The sequence below is a fragment of the Gastrolobium bilobum genome, unplaced genomic scaffold (genome assembly GCF_033153095.1).
Source record: "Gastrolobium bilobum isolate Gb01-03AN ecotype WA unplaced genomic scaffold, APGP_CSIRO_Gbil_v1 utg195160, whole genome shotgun sequence".
NCBI classification, from domain to species: Eukaryota; Viridiplantae; Streptophyta; class Magnoliopsida; order Fabales; family Fabaceae; genus Gastrolobium; species Gastrolobium bilobum.
In genome coordinates, this window is record NW_026897139.1 from 1 (window position 1) to 17,580 (window position 17,580).

At 37.0% G+C, this 17,580-nt stretch overlaps 1 pseudogene; it reads right to left on the minus strand.

Annotated features, from left to right (window-relative positions):
- Positions 1–9,487: 9,487 nt before the first annotated feature.
- On the minus strand, positions 9,488–17,015 carry LOC133304450 (uncharacterized; annotated as a pseudogene).
- Between the last annotated feature and the right edge of the window lie 565 nt (positions 17,016–17,580).

The window sequence follows — 17,580 nt, forward strand, 5'->3', positions numbered from 1 at the left end:
CAACATTGTGCATTTTCCATACACTTTCCACCATAAGTGGTATATGCGATTATATATAACACTCCTCAATCTACTCCACCCGTAAGTCAGGCTATCAAATTTTAGGTAACCAATTACAATTCCAGTTTCCAACTATATTTACACATTCGTGCTTGATTCCATCACAATTTACCTTTTATAAGGGCTTATAATTCACCGTTTTAACTTGAATTCTTGATCATCACCAGCCTTCTTAGAAGGACACTTACTCCATCTGTCAACACTAAATCACACTATTATCTCTTTTATCATAAGGCGAGGATTCCAACAAACTTACCAACTCACTTGGAGCCGATATTATTTCATCGAACTTACTTTACACCCACAATAGTGCTTCACTATCACACTACAAAATTTTTACCCATTATACCTCATCTCTTATATCCAAATCTGACATATTTTGTTCATTTACAAACATCTGACCTTATATTTTACGTTAATCACATGGAAGAACTCTCTCAATACAGTGGGTAACAACATTCACAGGTTTTAACCGCTCGAGCTCTTGCTATCCTCAGGGCCCCAGATGTAATGACCCACCGATCAGAGAATCCACCCATATAATCCATGCAGTAATGATAACCTACCACCTGCTGACTGTGTTCTATTAGTATTCCCAACGTTTCTTATTTGTGCACTCATGTAGACCAACTCAACTATAATAGCAGTCTCATCACTGCGGGATACTTCCTCATCTCATATCACTCATATAACATAACAATAGTCTCCGGGAACATAATCCGCACGGAGATGGCTACACACTTCGGGCACATAGGCCGCACAAAGATGGTAATATCAAGTCTCATAACGTGCACCCAGTGCACAGAGGAGTTCATATTTATATCACATCTGTATATAACAGCAAACGTGTACCCAGTACACAGGGGAGTTCATACTTATAACATATCTGTATATAACGGCAAAACTGGTACTCCGTACACTCCAGATCACACATGGACCCAGTCCATTTGGTGTCTGTATCACCTCTGTATATAACAGCAAAATATCTTTGGTATATTCACATGGGGCTATCCCCATAATCATAGTAATAGTGGTATAATATACACCTGTTATATATATAAGTCAATTCATTTTACTCTCTCATTTCATTCTTCTCACTGATAGTTTACATGTAAGTCACTATTATAATAATTCACATTTTCTTCGTAATTTCATACATGTTTTCTAACTTTTAATAGTTCTTTCTGTCATGTTACCGTTCAAATCCATAGTCCATTATCTCTTCCTTGCTTATTCTTCTCACATATTGTTTTCTCTCTTACTTTGACTATTCAATTGGCATAGCTCATTACATAATCTCTATTCTGTGAATCCAGAATTTTCTCAAAGTTCTGTACCCATCTCACATATACTTCCCATCACACAGGGATCTTCTAAACATATTCGTCCTATCACAGAGGACTAATTTCACATCGATCCGTACACTGGAAAATTATATCAATCCTTGCACTAACACTTATACCTCAATTCATTAACTAATCTTATCATTTTTGTTTTGACATTACACATTAGCTCTTTTGCTAAGCACATAATTCCACGCTTTATTGTAACTTAGTTCATACACTAATCACATGATTTCCCATCAGGTTGTACATTAGCTCATTCTCTAACAATACAATCTCTTCAGATACTTCCCATCATCGGGGATTTCATTCGGCCTCATTGTCCTTTTACAAAAATTTAATAATTTACCTCAACACGGATAATTAGGCGCTCAGACCATCACAAGGTGTACATACATATATATGTATACTGGCACTTAGGCCATCACTGGATTATCATCCGTTTATTCATCAGAATAGGTATACTGGCCGTCAGGCCATTAGGTATTATTCACAATGCATTACAACATCCACAAGTAATCAGGCCATTTTAAATTACGATTTTCATTCTTTGAGATTTCCAAGAGACCTCCATCATGGCTCAATCCTCTTATGCTTCATAACACCTGAATCTCTACATAGTAGCCATTTCCAAGGAGAATTCCACACCTTAATGCACACATATTGTAACCATATTTGTTTCCTTCATGGCATATCGGTCAAGCTAGACCATTATTCCGTTACGGACAATCATACTCTCAATGAACCTTGTTCAATGCCATCCATGGCGATTCTCTCAACTTCTTCCTTATACATATAATACATAATTAATTCATCTCGCCTATGTTTAATCAACACTACCTCCTTATGGATTTAAATCCCATATTTCAATATATCTCAATTTAACAATTGACCAGCATTATAATTTCAAGTGGTCAAATCCCGTAGGATTAATCATCAATTATTCTATTTATTCCTCTGCATGAACCATCTCAATTTGTTTAAGTGTACATCATTCTTCAGGGACTTATAACTTCTAATCAGACATAGAATACTCCAACTCATACTTAAGCATACCTGTTCACCATTTTCAATAATCCAACAGGTTCTAAATCTCTTACCTTGATGAATTCTATTCACCAAGTCCACAGTACACACTATACTACACACATACTTGGAAACTTCACCAATACCGTTTCCATACTATGGACTCATCTCAATTATATATCTTTATTATTCATAGTACTACAAGGTTCACCCATGCAATACCGTAGATATCATAGATTTGTTTACAACTTTCACTTACAATCCAGCTTTATAAATTTCATCTACAAGGTCAGACAAAACATTTAAGTCTGTTTCCCTTAAGTCCTATAATATTCATGTTTTACTTACTGCCATCTCTTGTCCATGAAGCAGTCAACACTGCATCCACAACATCAGGCTAAGGACTTACATTCGGTGCTCCAAGGTTGCCACGCAGGCTTCTTACGATGACTACGCATGTAACACAAAGGAATGGGTTGATCAGACCCACACTAAGGAATCACATATGCAGTAATCGATAAGAATCTACATACAACTATGCAACACACAACACAACTATACATTATCAGAGTTCCCTAACAAAACTGCTCTGATATCATAAAATGTAACAGCCCGTTGTACACCGGTATTGTTAACATTAATTATGATATTAAGCACAGTTACAATCACAGCAGTTCATTTATAAAAATGCGAATAAACTTTTTCCGATTATTACGCGAGCATTTAAAACATAAAAAGGCGTAATAATTAAAAGCTGTGACCATAACCGTAAACTCTTGCGGAAGACTTATTTAAACTATTTTTATAACTCACATTACTTATTATAAGTTACTAAGGAGTTCCCATAAACTCACTTAGCCAATTTCCAAACTTTACGTTTTTACCAATTCGGACATGTTTCACTCTAAATTTTTCTGCGACCAAACCGATCGCAACCAAACCTGCTTCTCAGATTAGATCTTTGTCTTACTTAATTCCCTTTTTAACAAGCTTTCATACGCTCAATTCGGAGCTCATTTGCTCCGATTAACGCCGTTTGAAGTTGGATCAGCGAATAGCCAAACAACCCCAAAAACAGCTCCAAACCACTCACCTTACTCGAATTACTGCACTCAATCCATTCAACCATTTGTTCTCAATTTTTTATCCTACAAACTAAACATCTCAAACTTCATTTTGATATATCATACGCTTAATTTGACTGAGAAACAAAGCTGGAATTAATTTCCCAAAACCGGTCCAGAATCTGCCTCAGGTGCAGGGCACATGAGCAGTCCGTGTTTCTCTATTTGTTTCAGGCCGAAGATCAACCCAGAATTTCCTCAAATTTTGACACAAGGTAAAGGACATCTCAACCTTCAAAATGGCATATGGCACCTCCCTATTGGACCTCTATGGAGGGAGATATGCTCTCCCGAAGTTCGTCTAAAATCTACCAATTCTACAGAAAATTCGCCAGAGTTTCCTTTGTTTTTCCAATAATCCCAAATTTGTAAAAATCATTTAAACCTCAAATGTACCTAATAATCACATGATAATACAGTAATAATCCAATGGGTGGCACACACAAGGACCAACAACGCCTTGGGGAACTTACAACCCAATCCAGTTTATAGTCATTAGGCATATAGTTCATATTAATCATTCTTAGGTAGTTGCAATCACTAACACCTTTTTCATGCATATTTTCATCATACATGTAATCATATCCTAAAATAGGCCTAAGGCCCTTCCATCATAAATAGTCATGCATCAAATATGATTACAATATTGCTTTACACTTTACAAATTAAAACTTAAACTTCAACTTACATTCTTCCAATATTACAACTTAAATTCAAATGACAACATAACCAGATACATAACTACTAGACTTAGGCAAAATGGCATGAACAAATATGCTAATGAAGCTCATACAACATACATATGAGATGTTCATGCCCTAAGTCTAGCCTAGGCCACACGGCCAACAAAAAACAAAACATGAAGCACTCCAATGCTCACTCTACGGGCCTCTTGCCCGCTGCTCCTGCTCCACTGCTACCTCCTGAAATAAATGCCCCGAGACGGGGTGAGATATACGAATATATCTCCGTAACCAAGAGGTTCTGGAGAAAACTCCACCCAATGGTTCACTTCGATGCATATCAATAGAATAAAACAACCACTTTGAAAACGGGATATAGCAAGGGATTTAGAGAAATGAGGAATATAAAGAAACAAACTACGACGATACGGGATGGTAACCCCAATTCCACGTACGCCCTGGGCATATATAAGCCTATGGGTATCATCCAAGGTGTGTTCACAGAAACCACAACCATGATGCCCAAACCAACCAAAACGCCAAAGACATTCCTAGTGTGCTCCTACCCGGATCACACACCATGACACGCAGTCAACTGGAACTCCCTCCTGGAGACCTATCCAGCGGAAGTCCGAAAATGCCCGAAGGCTAATAAAACTGTCTACTGGCCAGAGACTCGGTACCGCAGTACCCATAGCAATAATGCATGCATGCTCATGTGTTCTATACTATTCATACACACTTCCTACTGTTGCCATCAACTGGCAAGGTGGAACAGAAAAGGGGAATAAGCCCCAGTACCAAAAGGTTACCTTAAATGTTGTTTTCACAAGCTCCGCAGCAGCTTATCCCACAACTTGGTACACAGTAGAATGCCTACACAGGGGACATTCTCAATCACTTATAATTCCAACAATACATACTAATTCACAATTATACATGCATTGAACCAATTACATACCTCAATCCACTTGGTCCAAGACCAAGGGTAACTCCCAGATTCAAGTTTCGGGATTCAAGTCAACGTACGGCAACCTATACAATGACGTACAACCATCAGTACGTGTCAAATAACGTCAAAACGCCAAAAATCACAAAATCACATCACCCACACTTGGTAGGTTCGGCCATCCTAGGCTTATTTTCAAATTTATTTTCCTAAATTTTCTTTCTCATTTTATTACGCCTCAATAGGTGGTCAAGAGGCCAATTCAAGTGCCGGTTCGTCATTTCGCGTCAAATTACATCAGAACGCGAAAACCGCAAAATTTCTCCCTTCCTCTTGAAGGTTCGGCCAACCATGTGTTAATTGGGGATTTATTTTTCTAAATTTTCTTTCTCATTTTAGTACCCATCCTTGGGTTGCCATAAGGCCATTTCAACTGTCGTTTCGCCGTATTACGACATTTACGCATCGTATTGCGAAATATTTCACTCTAGGTTCTTTATGCCAACTAAACCGCTTATTATTTTTCCATTGATTCTAACACTTGCCAACCACCACACAACCCATCTAATTACCTTTTTAACACATATTCATCACTCAAACAATTTCCAACAACATAAATTCCATAATTTTCCTTTAAAGGCCAAGTTGCAACCTATGGCAATTCTAGGATTTCCATTCACTTCTAATCACTCCACATCTCACACAACCACATTATATCATCATATAATCATACCACAATTCATCAAACAATGCCTCAACACAAAATTCCAAAATCCCAAAATCATGACCTCAAATTCACTAAGTTAAAATCATCACATTTCACCTAAAATTTTCATTGCATTTCTAGCATTAATACATAATTCTAAGGCATTATCATCTAATACACATTTTTCAATTGAGCACCCTAACACAACACATCATCAAATCAAGCTTTAGGTTTTCAAAAATTCAATCACAATTAAACCATGTAAATGGGATGGAAACATACTCACAACAAAGGCTAGAAGCTAACCCAAGACTCCTCCAAGCAATGGAAGATCAAAAAGCTCCATGAACATCCAATTTTCTTCAAATTTTCAGATCTGATTTTTGCCAAATGCTCCACAAAGAGGCGATTTCAAGGCTTAAGAGTGGTACCAATGTGTTTAGAAGGTCTTTTCCAACAAATTTCAACACAAATTTTGTTGGATTTGGTGGAGAAATGAGTGATTTGTGAAGAAAAGAAAATCAAGAAGAAATGGGCATGGGGAAGGTTGTTCCAGCGTGAAGAAGAAGGAGGGGAGGAGAGAGAAAGTGTGAAGAAAGGGTGAGTTTGACTCACTTAAGTCACAGGCGGGTCCCACACGCGTTTTAACTTTAAATAAATCACTAATTTCAACCATAAATTCATGACCTACATATTTTTCTTGTTCCCGTCATATTTTTGTTTCCTAAAAATACTGATAAAATTTTCACGCTTATCGGTACAATTATACCGCAGTATTTTTACACCGGAAAATCACTATTCATCAATTTTTCCCAAAATGACTCAATTCCATCAAAATCATATTTCCTAACTCAACAAACCATTTATAACTCATATTTGAAACCTAGAGCTCAAAACTCAATCGACACGTTTTACGGTGCAATCGTACCACGGTATTTTTACCCGCGAAAAACACTATTCACTGATTTTTCTGAAACTTGTCTGTCCACTCAATTTTTCGTTCTGAACCCATTTCCAGGGTTATTTTTACCATTTGAGACCTTCTACTCAATTTATATCTTCCTAGGGTTGCGTGTTGGCTAATTACCGTTTTGCCCTTTCTTTGTATTTTGGCCTAATCTTTAGGATTTTCACTAATCCATCACTTGATTACACACTTAATGGCTTAAATACTTAATTTAAAATTGTGAGGTGTTATACGTTGCGCCCGGCACATGGAGAGAAAATAAATAAGTGTATTGTATTGATTCAAATAAGGTTGCTGGAGCCTGGAGACAAATTAATACCCGTATTTAAATAAATAAGTGTATTGTATTGATTCAAATAAGGTTGCTGGAGACAAATTAATACCCCTACGTTGATAAAACTGTTGGTCATAGATGAGGCAAGAATCAATTATCCTGATCTGTAGGTAGAAGTCCCAAAAACTAGTTTTTATTACTAATATTTAGACAAAAGTGGGCTCGTTCAAACAAAATCAAAAGCATGAAATAATTGACGTGTGAAAGTTGAACAAGTGAGGATACAAATATGTGTTAGATTTTTTTTAATATTATTTTTGAAAGGGGATTAAAATCCTAATTCTATTTATTACCAAAAAAAGAGAGAGCAAGTAATCTTGCCACGTCATATCCTTTGTAGGTTGTTCCTTTAGCCCATTTGATAATGGATCATGCTAGAATCCCAGAAAGTAGAAACAAGTGTTGGAGTCAATTCTTTGCCTCAGGTGCATGGAGTATGGTTACATTTGGTTTGGAATATCACTCTATTCAATAAAAATAAAAGGGTTTGATGAAATAGTCATGGACTATCATATATTCGTATTAACAAAATTACTCTTATTAAATAGCTTAAGGCAGGTTATACTAGAATAAAAAAAATTATACCTAATTTTAATTTAGCCATTGATTTGCTTTGTATATATGACTTACATATATAATAAATCAGAATCGTTAGATATAAATATGATCGACGATGCAAGATTGGAAATGTAACTGTCTAAAATGATTTTGATCCAATAGATAATTGATATTACAAAATAACCTTATTTTCTTTAACTTTTATTCCAGGCCGTTTGACGTGACATAATTACAGAAATTAGAATCCTAACATTTTCAATAATTTTCACAATAGAGAATGAAAAGACAATTATTAATTATATCAATTAAGGGTTTTATATTTCTCATTCAACATGAGAATTGAATTCTCATGTTGTAGAGACAAAAAACATGTGGGACCCGTATGTAAGAAAAAATTATGTGTAGGACCCACGTTGACACAGAAATCGAAGGGTGTGTAGGAAAATTCAAATTATCATGTTAAATGAGAATTATAAAACCCATCAATTAAATATATGTTATGCATCATCAATATTAGTTAAGTAATCTAGTCTAAACATTCATCATATATCATTTTATTTATGAGATTAATGTTTTTAATATTTTAAGAGATATATATATATATATATATATATATATATATATATATAATATGTGAGGTTTATATTATCTTTTTCTTTCACTTCTCTTCACATGGACCTCATACACTTTTATGTATATAGAAGATAAAATTATCTCTTACAACATAAGAAACAATTATCCAAATATATCACTTAATATTATCTTTTTTTTTTTTGATAACATTAATATTATCTTTTTAAGGGCTGTAAATACAAATGTTAACATGTAAGTTCATTCGATGCCTATAACCTGTTTTAGATAACTCATCATTAGGGGTTTGAGGGTTTCGTATATATAATAGACCAATTCCCAATACCAAATAATTTCCTTGCTAAACTTTGACCCCATAATAAATTTATGGCAAGCAAGGACCCTTTAGATTTCATTTCATCTACTTATCCTAATAAGAAATATTGGAAATTAGGTATAGCAGATGAGAAAAAAGGTGACCCACACAATTGACGGAGAGACAGCTATTTGATCTTGTGCATGTCAGCCATGACTGACACAGACCGGGAGCAACCTTATAACAAGGGAACAAAACTATACATAGTGATACGGTGGTGGGTACTCCTTTTTTTCAAATATAAAAATTTTTATTTTCATTTTTGAAATTTTTTTTCTGGCCACCTTTAAATTTTTTCCACGTTTGGAAAAAGGAAATACCTACTTGGGTATTCCTATAGGTTGGAATTGGTTGTTGCGTTTAAAGCGTTCCATAATTCAGTACAAGGGTAGTTATATATCTTTGGATCACTTTGAAGAGACATTAATTAGGCATTGCCATATAAATCCCTGCTATGTAGATACTTAGACCATGACATTTAAATAGTTATTATCTCGTGGGACGTGGCAGCAATATATAATGTATAATTGTGTATATATTACATAATGAGGGGTGCTGCTTTTCCAATAGCAATTAAAACGTGTGATATAAGTCGCAGTTTCGGTAAGTGGGACTAGGACTCAGTTTCTGATATACCTCATGAGGCGAAAAAAAGAAAAAAAAAAGCTCAATCAGTTGATCGTGTCGTGGACCAGAGTTAATGGAGATTCCAGCACAGTGCTTTTCATTGTCCTCAATGTTTTTTTTTTTTTTTGAGATGTTAAAGATATTTAATTAAAAAACTGCTGAGGGCAAACACAGATGATTTCCCTCTGGTCTGTCTAGATGTGCACGTTAAGAGGTGTAGGAAAAGGTGACAAAAAAGAAGAAAATGGTACCATGATGCAAACTAGGGCATGTGAATACAACTAAATAATTGTGATTTACTAATAACAAAATCCTCTCGCCAAGACTACTTGTGAGCTACTTCATGACACCGCTGTGCAACTAAGTTGAAAGTTGACAAAGCAATTCTTCTTTGCTTAACACTTCTTTGCAAGCAGATGGCTGAAAAACATCAAATAAGCATATCACAATGGTGGAAACTAGAATATTATGAGCCTTGATGAAAATTTCTAAAGGAAAATGTAAGAAAGATAATTCCTACTTTATTGGTAGTAATAAATATTATCCGGGAACTTTTCCACAGACACTGAATTCCTGCATAAAAAAAGATTGTAATTTTTACCTGAAGCAATGACAACAATTTGCCCATTTCGGTGTCCACGTCCTTGAACATAGTTAAGCTCTCTGGAAGAGTGTTCCTTAGAAAGAATAGCATTGCTGAGGCAGCTTTTTCCTATAAAAGAAACACAAGATTATTAACTTATAATACATGTTTGAAAAATAAGATAAAAAAGACACATGCTGATGATAATAACAATAATGACTTGCTCGGTGATAGTGAAAATATAAAGAATGGAAGGATGAGTAAAATATCTAGACACTGTTCATGCTTCCAAGCATTGCCAACGATCCCACCCCAAGTGTTCATTTCAAAGAAAAACTATCAAAAGATAAATTGCTAAAAAATTTCAACATGAGATTGAGAGGAGGTATGTATCTTGATCATAATAAGAAGAGGTACCTTTTAACTATACACCAGGGATTATACCTTTGTTTATATAGTCATGAGTGGCATACCAAAAAACTAGCAGCAAAATTCATTCAAATGAAGCAATGGATGAAGTGAATAATCTAAAACTGAATTAATCCCCTAGACTACTAGCAAAGTGAGTTTATATGTACTTCAGAGTTGTTTCTCCTGTATTTATGTTTCAGGGAAATGAAGCAACTATCTATGGGTTATGGAAGTTTGTAGATCATAATAATCAGCTTTAACATGATGCAAGTAAATTCAAATTCAATTTCACATCTATATATCTACAATACCTTCACTTTATAGTCCTGATCATTGTCAAGTGCAATAGAAAAAGCATTCAGAAGCCTAGGATGATAGAGGGTTTGCGCCACATGGACAAAGTGATACAGTGACAACAACAGAAGAAGAAGAAATTGAGAAAGAAAAAGCAATTGAAGATGCAAATCAGGCTGAAGAGCAATGTATTGCTATAAGAAAAGGAAACCGCGAGAAGAGAAGACCCATGCGGTTTAGAGATGACGTGGAGGAAGGAAAGAAATAGTTAGTTAGGGATGAGTGACGTGTAATAAAAAGGGAGGGAATAGTCATTGTAAGGATGAGTGGTTGTTAGAGTAGAAATGAATAAATAGAGATTGTGTGGTGTAGAATGGGATATGTTGAATAATAATAAACAGAAATTCTTTTCTCATCTCTCGATTCTTTCTCTGCTATTCTTCTTCTCTTCTTTTGCCTTCTGTCTTCTGTAGAGGACTGCCTCTATCAACTGGTGCTTTCATCCCTGAACCATGGCTCCTGATACTCGGGTTTGACCCACTGACGATCGTTGGGAACACACACAGGCTGAGGTAGAGGTGTTGAAGGAACAGATGAACAAACGCTTCCAAGAATTGGCTTGCAAACTGGATGCGATTTTTGACAACTACAAAGATCGACAATCTTCCCCTAGCAATTCAACAAACGTTCAACACTTAAACAACCGTGATCATGCAGCAGCGAAGAATCTGCGGTTGAAGGTATCACGCTATGATGGATTGACAGACCCACAAGGTTGGATCTACAAAATCAACCAATTCTTCGACTTCTATGATATGGAAGAGGAACAACGGTTGAAGATTGCCCCTTTCTACTTTGAGGGCAAAGCCTTAAAATGGTACCAGTGGTTCAACAAAAATTCCAACATTGTTTCGTGGTCAATGTTTCTTCAATCTCTACAAATACGATTTGGTCCATCTGAAATGGAAGATTATCAAGGTCAATTGACTAAATTGACTCAAACGGGCTCAGTGCTTGAATACCAGGAGCAATTCGAACATTTATCAAATCAAGTTGATGGTTTGTCAGAATCTTTTCTGGTAAGCTGTTTCATCTCAGGATTAAAACTTGAAATACAACATGATGTGTCTGCATTTCGACCTTCTTCTTTGTCACATACCATGTCATTAGCCAAAATACAAGAGTCCAAACTACAGCTTAAGAACAATCCACCAAAATTACATTCACCCTATCCTCCATTACTACCAACACCCGCACCACAATCGAGGTTTAACCAAACCCCAAACACAATAAAACCCACTGTTATGCATAACCATACCAGCACCAACACACCTTGGGTCAAACCCAATGTTACCCATAAACTCACCCAAAGCCAAATTCAGGAACGGAGAGATAAGAATCTGTGTTTCTATTGTGGTGATAAATATTTTAGAGGCCACAAATGTAAAGCTTCAGTGCATGTGCTAATTGTCCCTGATGAAGAATATATAAATGGTGAGATTCATCCCAATTCTGATTGTGTGGATGAGAACTCTACAATACAAACAGAACCTCCTGACATGCTTACTCCACAAATCAGTATGCATGCCTTATCTGGTTTTGTGGTGCCTCAGACCTTACGTTTTAAGGGATTGATTGGGAAGTCAGAGATGCTATTGTTGGTTGATGGTGGCAGCACTCATAATTTTGTGCAGCCAAGAGTAGTTGCAGATCTCCAACTACCTGTAGTAAATGATAGACAATTTGATGTCATGGTAGGTAATGGTCAAGTGCTAAAATGTGAGGGATTCTGTTCAGCAGTACCAGTACAAATACAGCAACATGTTTTCTTAGTTGACTGCTATGTGCTTCCAATACAAGGTGCAGATGTAGTCCTTGGAGTTCAGTGGCTACAATTGCTGGGACCTATTCTGTTGGATTACCAAAAATTGTCCATGGAATTTTCTTGGGAAGGAGAGCATATTAAGCTGCAAGGAGATAAACATACCACTTCAATTTCTTTCAATCAGTTTCGAAAAATTCAGCAACAAGGTCAGGTAGCTTCCTTGTTCCAATTATCTGTTATTGATGACAGTCCATTAGATGCAGGTTCTGATCACAATCCAGCAGTAACCCAATTGCTTAAGGAATTTGACAACCTCTTTCAAGAACCATCCAAATTACCACCACATAGACAACTGGATCACCACATACACCTACAACCGGATGCATCACCGGTAAATGTGAGGCCATATAGATATCCTCACTTTCAAAAAGGGGAGATTGAAAAACAAGTCCAGCTGATGTTAGATTCTGGTTTCATTCGTACAAGTACCAGTCCTTTTTCTTCTCCAGTCTTTTTAGTTAAAAAAAGGATGGATCATGGAGATTCTGCATCGATTTTAGAGCCTTGAACAGTATCACTATCAAGGACAGGTTTCCTATACCAACAGCTGATGAATTAATGGATGAATTGGGTGGCTCCAATATTTTTTCCAAGCTTGATTTACGGGCAGGATACCACCAAATCAGAATGAGTCCTACAGACGTACATAAGACTGCTTTTAGGACTCACCAAGGGCACTATGAATTTTTAGTCATGCCATTTGGTTTAACAAATGCCCCTTCTACCTTTCAAGCTACCATGAATATCATTCTACAACCTTTCCTACGCAAATTTGTTGCTGTCTTCTTCGATGATATTCTCATTTACAGCCCTTCCATGGAGATACATCTGCAACACCTACAAACAGTTTTGTCCACACTCCAGGTTCATCAATTTTATATAAAGAAGTCTAAATGTGCATTTGCCCAAGCTGCAGTGGAGTATCTGGGACATATTGTCTCACATACAGGCGTGAGTATGGATACTAACAAAATTAAAGCTATGTTGGAATGGCCCATCCCCAAAAACCTTAAGCAATTAAGAGGTTTCTTGGGACTTACAGGTTATTATAGGCGGTTTGTCTATCAATATGCAACTATTGCTGCACCTCTAACTGAATTGTTGAAGAAAGATGCCTTTGCTTGGTAAGATTCGGCTCAAAGTGCATTCATTAGCTTAAAGGAAGCTATGACAGCAGCTCCTGTTCTCAATCTGCCTGATTTCAACAAGGAATTTGCAATAGAGACTGATGCATCAGATGTTGGCATAGGTGCAGTGCTACTACAAGATGAGCACCCTATTGCATACTTTAGCAAGAAATTATCCCTCAGAATGCAAAAAGCTTCTGCCTATGTGAGGGAACTTTATGCAATCACAGAAGGAGTTAAAAAATGGAGACAATATCTACTTGGGAGGAAGTTTGTTATTCGTACGGATCAGAAGAGTTTAAGAGCCTTACTTGACCAGGTAATTCAAACTCCTGAACAACAATATTACTTAGCTAAACTATTGGGGTTCCAATACTCCATTGTATATAAACCAGGAAGAGATAATAGAGTGGCTGATGCACTTTCTCGAGTTCCTACTGTCTTTTGTTTTTCATCTCTTTCTAGTGTTCAATTTGATATTTTAGAGCAGCTAAAGGAAGAAAATAAAACTTCTCCTTTCTTTCAACAATGGTATTCAGACTTGACAACAGATCCGGCAAGTCATACTGATATAGAAATCAGAAATGGTCTTCTGTTACAGAAAGGCAAGTTGCTTCTTGATCCCTTATCTTCTTTGATTCCTAAAATTCTACATGAATGTCATGCTACCTTATCAAGTGGACACACGGGTATACAGAAAACAACGGCAAGGGTAAGTAGCAGTTTCACTTGGAAAGGTCTCCAAAAAGCAGTGAAATTTTTTGTTAAATCTTGTTTGGTGTGTCAACAAGTGAAATACTCAACACAAGCCCCAGCCGGATTGCTTCAACCAATTCCAATTCCAGAGAGAATTTGGGAGGATCTCACTATGGATTTCATTATTGGTCTGCCAATATCCCATGGTTATACCACAATATTAGTAGTAGTGGATAGGCTTTCCAAACAGGCTCATTTCGGCTGTCTTCCACGACAATTTACAGCTCAAAAGGTGGCTGCCCTTTTCTCTACACTAGTAGGCAGAATACATGGCTTACCAAGATCCATCATCACATATAGAGATCCAATTTTTCTTAGTAAATTCTGGGTGGAACTCTTTGAACTCAGTGGGACAACCTTAAAACGCACTACTGCATACCATCCTCAATCCGATGGCAATCTGAAGTTGTCAACCGTGTATTGGAGCAATATTTGAGGTGCTTTGTTGCTGAGTTTCCTAAGCAATGGTCTAGGATTTTACATTGGGCTGAACTATGCTATAACACCACTTTTCACAGCTCAGCTGGCATGACTCCCTTCAAAGTGGTTTTTGGAAGAGACCCACCATCCATTCTCGATTACATTCCATCACCTACAGTCTCAGAGGATGTGAATCGGGTATTGCAAGACAGAAACGTTATTTTACAGCAATTGAAGACCATTTTACAGAAAGCTCAGGCCACCACGAAGAAGACTGCGAATAAACATAGAAGAGAGGTGAATTTTGCTGTTGGTGATTTGGTTTGGGTTCACTTACAACCATATAGACAAACTTTTGTTGCAGCTCGTATGTCCAATAAGCTTTCTTACAGGTACTTTGGTCCATTTGCTGTAATTAAGAAGATTGGCAAAGTAGCATACAAATTGGATTTACCACCCACTGCAAAAATCCACAATACCTTTCATGTATCCCTGTTGAAGCCATTTATAGGGGAACACCATATTCCTCCTTTTCCTCTGCCTGACATCTTTCATGGTGGATTACCAGTATTGGAACCAAAGGAAGTGGTTGCATCTCGTGTCCTACAACAGAATGATCAATCTATCCAGCAGGTTCAAATTCTTTGGGATGGCATGCTTCCAGCAGTCACTACTTGGGAGAATTTGGAGCAATTTCAGCAACAATTTCCATCTTTCAACCTTGAGGACAAGGTTGATTTTAATGGGGGAGGTATTGATACAGTGACAACAACAGAAGAAGAAGAAATTGAGAAAGAAAGAGCAATTGAAGATGCAAATCAGGCTGAAGAGCAATGTATTGCTATAAGAAAAGGAAACCGCGAGAAGAGAAGACCCATGCAGTTTAGAGATGACGTGGAGGAAGGAAAGAAATAGTTAGTTAGGGATGAGTGACGTGTAATAAAGAGGGAATAGTCATTGTAAGGATGAGTGGTTGTTAGAGTAGAAATGAATAAATAGAGATTGTGTGGTGTAGAATGGGATATGTTGAATAATAATAAACAGAAATTCTTTTCTCATCTCTCGATTCTTTCTCTGCTATTCTTCTTCTCTTCTTTTGCCTTCTGTCTTCTGTAGAGGACTGCCTCTATCACAAAGTTTGTAGGCGTCTCCATAAAATTAAAAGCTGCCAACCTAACTTGAGCATGAGAGTCTTGGAATGAATTCAAAACTTTGGTCAGCACTTCCCCAAGAAAATTTTCCATCAATACCTGCCAAAAATGTAATTAATAAACAAAGGTTAGATAGTGTGAGAAAGTAGTAAACCTCACCAGCAATTAAGTAAAAAAGTTATTAATATATATGAAAGCAAAGCAAAGAGAGTTGTTAAGATGATGAGGTCACCATTTCATCAGAGAACTCTTTTGAGATCACAGTAAGCAGTGTAATTCCAGCATGGCGCTTCTTCCATTCCTTGGAATCCAAGTAAAGAGGCAACAGTTCTGAAGCAATTGCCAATACTTTATTCCAAAGTCATGGTCATGGTCATGGTCACCAACACCACCATCCTCTTCAATACACAGAAGCATTTTCATAGAAACGAGGAACAACCTAACCACAGTTTGAGAAGGAAGGTTCAGCCACACGTGTTCACCGTACTCTTTTACCTCAGTCATGGCCATAACCAACTCAAACGCCAAACGATGCGTTTCTTTGGTCAAACCCTCACTCTCCGCGATCTGAAGCGCGTCGAGAACCATGTCACTCACGTAAGGCTTCAACAGAAGAGGCTCTTGAGACACTAGATTTATCAACTCAACGAACGCGATTCGAAAATAGGTACCTTCGAAACCGTGCAATAGTGTGAACACGCCAGCCATCATCGCGCGTAAGAGCTCATGGAACAGTGAAGGATCAGAGAACAACCGAACCAAACTCACAACCGCACCAAACGACGCAACCTGAACGTTAGGGTTCGACGACGCCAGAGAAATCAAGAACGACGAATGAAGAAGGCGGCGGCGGTCGCGGAGAGCATCGCAAACAAGAAAACAACAATCGTTTGGCAACGAACACAAAACCAACAGCGCGACTTCACGAAACTTGTCGTCGTCGTTTGAAGCGATAGACGACACAAGCCATTCAAGAATCTGAGGCCAGTGTTGATGAGTTTTGTATATAGCGGAAACGGTTTCAGCGAGGACATAGAAAACGAGTCTTGGGACCTCTGACTCCATCACTATCAGAAGAAAGGTTTTGGATTCGGAAGATTTTGGATTCTTTTTCTTTTTCTTGGTCTGGTTTGGAAGGTTTTGGATTCTTGCTGAATGTTTACATTGACATGCAAGGGTTGCCTTATATATATAGAAAACTTTTTTGGTGGGTAGTATATGATATGAGGCTGATAAGGGTAGGATATGATATGGGGCTGATAAGCCTCCTGTGTTTGATGAGCACCTGATTAGTAATCTGATAAGATTATGTTGAAGGAGAAAAGAGAAAGAAAAAATAAAATATAATGCAATAAATACAAATATATTGGGTAACGTGGGTATTTATTGGGTATCCAATATTGATATCCTATCCTATTGAATCATAACCCAGCTCCTCTCATAAGATAAGAAATCATGTATTGGATAGGATAAAAGGAGATAATAGGATAAGCTAATCATATCCTATTGACTCACCAAACAAGAGATAATTTCCTGTAATATGATAAACCCATAATTTCCTGTAGTGCGTGTTTTATTTTATTAAATTATAATAAAAATAATTCATTTTAAAATTAGGTAACAAGATAAT